This window comes from Eublepharis macularius, chromosome 1, assembly GCF_028583425.1.
Source record: "Eublepharis macularius isolate TG4126 chromosome 1, MPM_Emac_v1.0, whole genome shotgun sequence".
Taxonomy (NCBI): Eukaryota; Metazoa; Chordata; class Lepidosauria; order Squamata; family Eublepharidae; genus Eublepharis; species Eublepharis macularius.
The window spans coordinates 44,393,638-44,403,493 of record NC_072790.1 but is presented as its reverse complement, the minus strand read 5'-3'; the positions used below and the strand labels follow the sequence as shown (position 1 = coordinate 44,403,493).

Below are 9,856 nucleotides of genomic sequence, written 5' to 3'. Positions count from 1 at the left end.
ATGCCAGCCAGCCAACCAAATACACAAATCATATAGGCCTGGATGGCAGTGATGCGTCAAACCACAAAAATACCGACAGAATCCACACTGCAGTACTTTTTCAGTATTTTACCATTTTGTGGGAAAACAGGCTGGAATGGACACTGCCAAAGTGGTAGTATATTACAGATCCCAGGAGGTTGTCAACAACATCCATTATGGTAACTGGATCAAAATGGTCCATAAACAGACCTGGTTTTGCAAAACAATTTGCAAAAGCATCACAACTAATTTCCTATTCATGGAACAGTAAAGGCTCAGATTTAGGAGTTAATTGATACCTTACACATTTGGGATGATAGTCAACTGGCTGATGGCAATGATAGCAAAAAAATAACACTTCTTTGCTATTGTCACCACTGCTTCATAGGTGTTCCAGGGAGCTCTATAGCAAGCTTTGTTGGATTCAGTATCAACACTGCTCTACAAGTCACTCAGCTCTGTGCTAAACTAGGGGGGCAGGAGAGGCTTGCGAGTGTGAGTTCTGTGGTACCTGTGAATTTGGTAGGCGTAGATCAAGGGGAGGTATTCTTGTGTTTCTGCAAAACAGTAAATTGCATGGAAATAGTACTGCAACGTGGATTCTGTTGGACTTTTGTGGCTTGGTGTATCATTACCCTCTAGGCCTACATAATCCGGGTATTTGGTTGATTTAACTGCCTTAGAACCTAGCATGGTAATGTATTTTGGTTGAAAATTAGTTTTGTTTGCGATGGAGTTAATAAAATGTTGAATGCCCCACTCTTATTTCTATAATATTATTCTTCTGTGTCTCTAACATATCCTCTTGTTTCTGCCAAATAAATGTGTAGAAAATGCCCATTCCGGACCATTCTGTGCTGTTCTGTAAGCAATTTAGCTCGGAAATGGTTAATAAAAACATACTATTTCAATGTTTTCATTTTTCCAATATTGTTCCCCGATGTCTTTAATACATCACACTGAGTTTTGCAGTAATGTTATTTAATCTCCATTCCAGGCTGTTCCATTCCAGCTTTTACGCCATCCCAAATAAACAGAAGTACTAGTGTCTGCATTGAGATACGAACATCTTGTCTTACATGCAGACACTAAGGGAAACATGAATTTTGCCTGAATAGAAGAGATGCCACATTATTCAGCGCCAGTGGTGCCTGAATATGTAGAATGCAACTCTGTATAATAGTAACCATGTGGTGTGCCGAGCAGGAGGAGGGAAACAGGGCATGAATTGTTACTATTCTCTAACTCTAGTGCATGGAAATTTGGCATGTAGGTGCCGTGAAGTTTAATGAGTTGGATTTGGCTGTTGATTTGTTTCATTTTAGTTATTCAGGATGCTCCTCTCTTAAACCTCTCTCTATTCTTGCCTATATGAGCCACACATTCATCTGTTCTTGCCCCTCCCCTGTCTCACAGCTATCTCTTTACCTTCTGCAATGCTGCTGCTTGTATCTCAAGCAAGCCTTTATTGGCATATATAAAAATATAAGATTTTAAATACAGAAATGAGTCCATACAGAATGAGATTAAAATTACAAATAGGAACAGGGCAGCAGTACAGCAAAATCAGTATAGAATATTACTTGTCAGGGCATATAGCTGCTGCTTGTATAGTTTCCTTCTTCTTTCAAAGCCTTCCGTATTTGCTTTAGAAAAGCTTTTCCTGATCAAACCTAGACTTAACCTTCCTCACAGAATCATCACTGCTAGAGGGCTAGGTAACCACAGTATGAGCTGGTGCGGTAGAGCGGTTAGAACATCAGGCTAGGATCTGAGACGCCTGGGTTTGAATTTACCCCTTCAACCACGCAGTTCCCTGGGTGACCTTCTTGTTGCAGCTCGGCCTTATTTTCCCCCTCTCATCATATACCATAAACACAAGATGGCAGTGGAGATCTAGAAGCCCCTTTTCGATCAGGTGTGACTTTCGTCTGTCTTGAGCATTCGGAATGCATCTATCACTCTCGCTTTGCCTCAGCTGTCACTTGATAGGAGTGCAGGATTTGACAAAAGATGTTTAATGTCCCTTTAATAGCTGTGAATGTTTCTTGTATGGAAGATATCCCTGTAGGGCAAGTGCATACATATGAGTAACAGCAGTTGGGGGAGTTATGGACAGAAGCGGGGCACGAGGGCAGGATAAAGTAAAAGCTAAATTGCAGGTGATGTGGGAAATCCAAGATCAGTTGCTGTTTCTGGGAGAACATGCTTGTTATTCAGAGGAGCTGCTATGTGGCACTGTGTGTCTTGCTCCAAAGCTTAAGGAGCTGATCCTCCAGAGGTTTAGGAATTTTCATGAGACCAAGTTGCCTTTGATGTCTACGAAGAGTAAAATTTTCCTGATTTGAAATACTGGGATGGAAGATATGCACACTGTAGGGCAGGAGCTCTTTTTGTTTAGTTTTATAAGCTGCTTGGAGCCCTGCTTTTCAGGAGAAAAGCAGAAGGGAAGTATTTAAAGAAATAAATCAGGACCTTGCACTTTAAAAACAAAAAAGGTTACAGCAGCCATGAACGTGAATCACATCAGAAATGCAGAGCGGAGGTGAGGTGAGGTTAATATTGATCTCTGTGCTGTTTTCCCACTTTAATCTTACTCCTGCTGCTATATGCAGGGCAATACAAAACAGGCACGTACCTATTTAGGTGTAATTTTTCCTCCAGGTAAAACAGTACCGTGGGATGGGTGGGTTAAAACAAGGAAGTGGCACGACCCCTTCTCTCCATGCAAAATGCTGATTCGGGACCCCTCCCACAGCTACTTTTACATTGAACATAACCCCCCCCCAATCTTTTGTGTTTAAAATAAGCTTTCCCTCCAAACTTGTGGGTTCTTCTGGGTTTGCAAAACCCTAAGACGTAGCTGTGGCTTAAATGCATTTGTCTATCTGCCCAGGGGTCAGCTAAACCTAACCCTGCCGCCAGTGCAGCTTATCACCACTGGAGGAAGTGGAAAGCTGGTGATACTGCAGCAGGAATGGGGCAGCATTTCCTTTAGGAAAACAGCGCCTTGGTGTGAATGAGCCAAGGTGAAACGATTAATAGCATCCCCCCCCCCCCAAAGAAATCAGCACATTGCAGAATAAATTGAAGCAGTGGCAAAGGAGCACCTGAAATTACCCACCTTTGGTCCTAGTATAGTCTTCAGCCCTGTTCTCTTTATTAAAGCACCTTCCTGAACCGTTCTAATATAGTTCTACTACCTATATAAAAAGGCTCTCTGCTTCCCGTCGGATAAAACTTGGTCCTTCACGATGGTTCATTGCCTGGAAAAGAAGTAAGCAAAAAGATTATATCGGATAAATGTAAGGACTATATTGTGTGAACTTTCCTTATATATCTACTTTTATGTACTTACCTGCTATACTTATCTTATATTGGTGCATTGGTTGTATCTATTAGCTATTTTCAGGGGTGTTTACCCTAGTGACAGAAAGAAGCCAATTTCATATATGTATCATCTATTTTGCACTTATAGCACCTGCACTTTATAAAAAGGACATTATATTGTAAGTTTGGCTAGCCGATGCTCGGATCTGTGCCCTATGCACGCCTTTGCTCCCTGAGCTGTAATTTCAATAAAGTTGTGACCTCTTTACCTCCAGCACTGTGTCCGTGTGTTTCTTGTCGCCATGCCCCCTCCCCGCTCTCCTCCCCCCATTTAGCACTCGCCTGCAAATAACGGCTCCCAGACTCACCTGGGGGCCTGAGTTGCGGGCGATGCAGGGGGAGGTGAGTGGGGAAGCAGCATGGGGGCCGCCATGTTGAGGAGGGGCGGGGAGTGTCCAGGGGCCAGGTGATTCTGCCCAGGCACATCCGGCGAGGGCCCCTGGTCGGATGGCTGATCCCCGCCCCTCAGCACTTGACCCGTGGCGGCATCCCGCCCAGCTCCCCCTTTTGTCACAACTTTGGAGTGAGCAGGCTGCGGATTGGGGCATTGGGCACTGATCCGTTTGGGGGGAAACAGGGCCCTCAGGCTCAATTTCCCTATTATGGGGATCCCCATAAGGGGTCTGGGGAGTGAGGAATGGCCAGTGCATGCCCAGATGGGGGCTGTCAGTCCGCCTCACTCCCAGGTGACAGGTGATGATCCACACAGGGGTGTACACCCACCTGGCATCCCACTGACTGTCATCCCATGGTTCCCCCCTCAGCAGGGGTCTGAGGGGGCGTGTGGTTCATCGGCTTGGCAGACGGGTCAGCCGATGCTCGGATCTGTGCCCTATGCACGCCTTTGCTCCCTGAGCTGTAATTTCAATAAAGTTGTGGCCTCTTTACCTCCAGCACTGTGTCCGTGTGTTTCTTGTCGCCATGCCCCCTCCCCGCTCTCCTCCCCCCATTTAGCACTCGCCTGCAAAGGACATTGTATCGTAAGTTTGGCTACTTGTAGATTAATTTTTGAGTCTCCTCGGACTAGATCCCTCTTGCTGTTGAGGATCTTGCCCATTTGCCAGACAGGCACCTGCAGAAGGCATGTATCGGATAAACAAAGCTGTTATTGCAACATTTTTTGTCGCGGCCAAAAGTGCCATAGCTACGCTGTGGAAAGTGAACCAAGCACCGACGATTGAGAACTGGTTTGATAAACGTTGGAACAACTTTATTCTTGAAAAGATCAATGATGATTTATATAGAGCTGAACATGTCCCTAAGGAAACAAACTTCACTGACAAATGGTTTCCCTTTTTTACCTATATAGAAGAATACAAGCTACAACCCAAATCAAAGATTTTGCAAACAGTAACTAACTCTGGTTACTTCACAATATAGACACTACATATCAAGTCTAACTATTAAAAGATGGTGGTGTATTGTTGTGTTCTTGCCACTATAACGGATAGTTTCAACTATGTCTGAAGAAGCACATATTTGTTGAATGGTTATTCGGTAAAAACTGAATAGGTGGTCCCACAAACAAACCAAATTTAAAGGCAATGTATATTTTACTTCTAGTTGTAAGGTTAAACAACGGCAGTATTTTGGAGTTAAAACATTTGTAAACAACTTTCTTGTTTCTATACGACATTACCTTCTGTATTCACTGTATACCTTTTAATGTCTAGTGCTGTTTATTATTGTTTAAAATAAATAAATTAATTAAAAAAGATAAACAAAGCTGTCATAAAGGAGCAGAGGAGGAGAGCTCTTCTTACAGATGAGGGCCCAAGGCCATTGGGTACACGAGATCCCGTATCTCACAAAAGGAGCTTTGACTCTCCAAAGTTCATACCCTGAAAATCTTGTTGGTCTCTAAGGTGCTACTGGACTCGAATCACGAGGTCCTGAGCATCATAAACACCCCACACAAAATATCATATCACACTATATAAAATCACATCTGAATGGACTTTTGTAGTGTTTTATCAATGTGCACATCTCCATTGGTAACACAGAAGGTGCATGGGATTGGATGGATCTCAAATCTGCACATTTGCTGAGTTCTGGCTATACCAAATTTGGAATTACAAATCTAGAAAGAAATTCTAATCCATTCATTTTACTTTGGAAACAAGACCAGACATTTTCTAATAATAAAATCCAAGGAGATACTCCAAAATTAGGATTCTGGAAGGTTTCCTAACTTCCGAACACACAACTCTTAATTATGGTTGTTGTGGGTTTTCCGGGCTGTATTGCCGTGGTCTTGGCATTGTAGTTCCTGACGTTTCGCCAGCAGCTGTGGCTGGCATCTTCAGAGGTGTAGCACCAAAAGACAGAGATCTCTCAGTTTTGGTGCTACACCTCTGAAGATGCCAGCCACAGCTGCTGGCGAAACGTCAGGAACTACAATGCCAAGACCACGGCAATACAGCCCGGAAAACCCACAACAACCATCGTTCTCCGGCCGTGAAAGCCTTCGACAATACAACTCTTAATTAGTTTGTGATGTGAAAGAGCTCTGCCTGATCCTTTGATCCAGTGATCCTGAGCAGCAGATAAGGAGTCTTTAAGGAAAATACGGTGGAGAGGTACTTGGCCCAAGCCAGCGTGATCCTTGGATCTCTGTCTACCAGCAGATAGGGAACTGTATGATCAATTAGTGTGCGCCAAAGAAGTGAACAAAAGCGTGCTACAGTCGTCTGCCACTGTTCTCCTCTGGGAATACGATGGAGTTTGCTGTTTATATTTGCCCTTTCTGCGATCTGCTTGAACATTTGTAAGTAAAGCAAATATCACAGAGACTCTGGCCAGTGCTCTCTCATCCAAAGGAACTTGCCCCCAACCGCTGGGGGGGGGGCGTAAAGGGAGCAGGCAACCGTGCCTCAAGCGTTTTATCTGGATTCCTGAAGCTAAAAAGGCAGACCTACTTCCATTATTCATGAGAACAGAGTGGAAATGAGGTTGTGTGCTCTCCGATGCTTGTACTGTTAGCACCACTTGTCTGTACAGCAGTATTGATTCCAGGTTTTTATCTTGTTTTTAAGCACTAGGGGGAAATTCTAGAGGCTGTGCATAAAGATATTTTCCACACACCTCCATGCTTTTTACTGGACGATATATTTGTGCCCCCAATCCTGCTTTCGTAGCTGTATAATCATACAAATATAAGGAAGGGCAAGAGAGAGGTCTTACTCCAGATAATAATAGCCTTGCCCAGGGAAGATATCTTTAATATTTTTTTTAAAAACCCAGGGTTTTTAAACCCCTAGGCTTTTCAGCAGACAGAGAATGCACTTTGTGTTCAGTGCACTTGGGTAAGCATAGGGGACCAAAAAAAAGCTTCTCCTGTGTTTGCAGTTGTTTACAGTACATTTCGACAGCTGGGGGTGGACTAGGATATTGGGGGACCCAGGTTCGAATCCCTACTCTGCTATGAAAGCTGGCTGCGTAACTGTGAGCCAGTCATACCCTCTCAGTTTAACTTAACCTCACAGGGATATTGTGAGGGAAACAAAACAACAGAGGCGAGGAGAGTGACGCGAGCCACTTTGGGTCCCCCATTGGGGAGAAAGGGCATAAATAAAGTTAAACAAACAAGCTTTTCCGTTTACATTTGGAAAAGGGAGGTGGGTAGTTCAGTTTATGACACCAGACCGCGAAGGTGCTGTGAGGTGGGGGGCACGGCCACCAGGGCCCCCCTCTGCCCGCTGTTGGCGCTGCAGCCCCGCGGCCCTTCGCTCTGCCCTTCGCTCTCGCAGCGCCACCTTCCACCGCGTCCGGAAGGTCAGCCGATCCCAACGCGCGCCCCGCTTCCTCCCGTCCCGCTTTGGGCTCTCTTGGGGCGCGATGGGGTGGCGCCGATCACCTCGGCTACCTGTTGGCTGAGCCAAAAGTCCACAGGCCGGCGGCCGCGCAGGGGGAGGAATTCATAAGTTTGGGGTCCCTCCGAGCAAGGCGGGCCGGCCTGGGGGCTCCTGGAGCGGCTTCCTCCGCCTCCGGTCGCCTGCCTGCAGCGTACAGCACAGGGCGCACACCAGCCAGCCAGCCTCTGCCTTCCCGTTCCCGCAGTGCCGCCGGCGGCGGGGGATCTCATCCAGCGGGCCCGGGAGCTCGGCGGGGCTAACCCCGCCCTTTCCCCTCCCGCGCCTCCGCGGTCCCTCCCTCCGTCCCTCCCTGCCGCGCCGCGGCGCTCCGGCCGGGACTCGTGGGGAGCGAGCGTCTCTCGAAGCAGCGGCAGCTCCGGGGACTCGCGCCTTAGGCGACCCGCTGCAGCTCCCTGGCTCCGGGATCGCCCTGCGTGCCAGGTATTTCCTCGCCTCCCGGGGGGCGCCTAGCGCTTGCCGTGCCGCTTTGCCCTCAGCCCGCTGCTTCCATCGCTGCGCTTCCGCACACAACACACAGCCGGGGCTGCACCAAACTTTCCACTTGCCTCCCCCCCCAATTGCTTCTGCCTAACGCGACTTCCCCCGCTTTGCAGCTCAGCATAGGCAAGCTGCCTTATGCTGAGTCGGGCCAAGATCAGGATTGTCTGCTCTGACTGGCAGCGGCTCTGCAGGCAGAGCTCTTTCTTTCACGTCGCATCCTCCCCGAGCCTAAGGTGGTCAACTCCGGGTTGGAAAATTCCTGGAGATCTGGGGGGATGGAGCCTGGAGAGGGCAGGGTTTGGGGAGGGGAGAGACCCAAGCAAAGTATAATGCCTGGATCTCTATGGCATGGAGATCTGTTGTAATTCTGGGAGATCTCCAGCCACCATCTGGATGCTGGCAACTGGATCCTTTCCAGAGATTTGGGGGATCGAACCCCGGACCTTCTGTCTGCAACGCAGACGCTCTGCTCTTGACCCTTCCTATAGCTTTAGGGACCTCTTAAGAGAACTGATGGAGGTTGGGGAAGATTGATGGTTGCTCCTGTACGTGCCCTCTCCGTCCTTGCATGAAGGGAGGGGTGGAGAGGAGAAACCTTCTGTGTATTTATGACAGCCGAAGTACCGGGGCCGGGTCTAGAGAGGACTGAGCTGTGGGACCTTTCTTGGATTGTGCTGGGACCTGGCTGAGAAGGGAGGCGCGCTGCACATGCTCAGAGGCACTTCTCATGTTGTTTAAGCTGTGTAAGCAGGTGCTAAGGCGTGATGAAACAATATACACACATACCTAGAAATGGGCTTCAGATCAGCAACGCATGCATCTCTCTCCGTTGCCTCTTTAGCTTTATGACTGCTATGAAAAAATGGGGGGGAGGCTTTCAAAATTAGTTTGAGCAGAACTTTTTTTTTCCTGAACAGAACACGGATTTTAAATATCGGTATTGTGTAATAAATGATGAAGGACTCATTGGGACTTGGGGGAACTTTCTATGAATACATTTTGTTCCCTGTCTTTCAAAAATAGTATTTCTGGTCTAGATAGGAAATGTGTTTTCTGGGTCGGAACAGGGTTTGTAAGGATGGGATTCTAGAGTCCTGCGTCTCTTTGTGCTTTGAGAAGGGGAAGATGGAGAACTCTGGGCTAGACAGTTTCCGGCATTGGTGGCTTCTTGCTCCTCTTGTGGGACCAAAGGTTGGTGACCTGCAAGGGAAGAAATCGATTAAGTACTTCAAAACTCTTTCACGCTGCAGAGATCTAGCCTGTCTTTCCAACATAGATTTAAATAGCATCCTGGAGAAGGATTTGAAGCATTAGTATCCCAGGGCTAGTGTGAAATAGCTCTTGAGACAGTGGATGTATAACCTTCAGATCAAGGTGCTCGGTTTTATTTTTAAAAATTGCCTAAGTGTGTTTTAATGAAGCAGTGGAACTTGGCAGCCGGTCACATTCACACCTCCGAGTCCACCGGCAATCACCGCAGTCTTTGCCTTTGCATTGAATAGAAAACCAAATAGGCACATAATCTATGTGGTCAAACAGTTGTGAGAAGGAACAAAATAAGCAGCGTGGATCTATTGATTCTGGTTTTTATTTTATTTATTTTTTAAAAGCACATCTTCCAAGAAATGATTCTTTTACTTTGATTTCATGATAGGCTTATATATACTTCTTTCCCCCATAAAAATGTTCTGGCTAACCAACTCAAGAGGAATTGAGAAACAATATCCAAACATTTAGCAGCCTTTGGAAGAAAATAATTACTATGAACAGTCTTGAGACGAGAATGTCTTAAGCACTTAAGGATCTCCAGTTCTTTGCTCTCCCGTTGTCTCTTTTGCCCCCCTTCTAGAGGGTTGCTTTACATGTTTATGATATTACTAATAACAAAGCCCGTTGTGGGGAAAAATACAACGGGCTCTAGAAAGGGGAGGACAAGCAGGCAGGCATTGCCTCTTCCGTGACTGATCCCAGCCAGCTGAAGGCGGGGTGGGGTGGGGCAGACATTGCCACCTGCTTCGCTATTGATCCCAGCCGAGTAAAGAGGGGGCAGGCATTGCCTCCTGCTCTGCACCTGATTCCGGCCAGGTGAA

The 9,856-nt window shown here is 46.8% G+C and overlaps 1 protein-coding gene and 1 long non-coding RNA gene across 2 annotated transcripts in view; one reads left to right on the top strand and one right to left on the bottom strand.

The window, feature by feature from the left end:
• Window positions 1-1,467: 1,467 nt before the first annotated feature.
• Window positions 1,468-7,489, bottom strand: LOC129334383 (uncharacterized). The gene is made up of 3 exons (XR_008597512.1): window positions 7,277-7,489; window positions 3,146-3,287; window positions 1,468-2,086 (listed from the first exon to the last, which is right to left on the bottom strand). It is a non-coding gene; the product is annotated as an uncharacterized LOC129334383 (long non-coding RNA).
• A 134-nt stretch (window positions 7,490-7,623) lies between these two features.
• KCNS3 (potassium voltage-gated channel modifier subfamily S member 3) overlaps window positions 7,624-9,856 on the top strand; it is a 51,599-nt gene continuing 49,366 nt past the window's right edge. The window contains exon 1 of the mRNA XM_054986239.1: window positions 7,624-7,706. The gene's annotated coding sequence lies outside the window, so the exon portion shown is untranslated. The remainder of the gene's footprint in view (window positions 7,707-9,856) is intronic.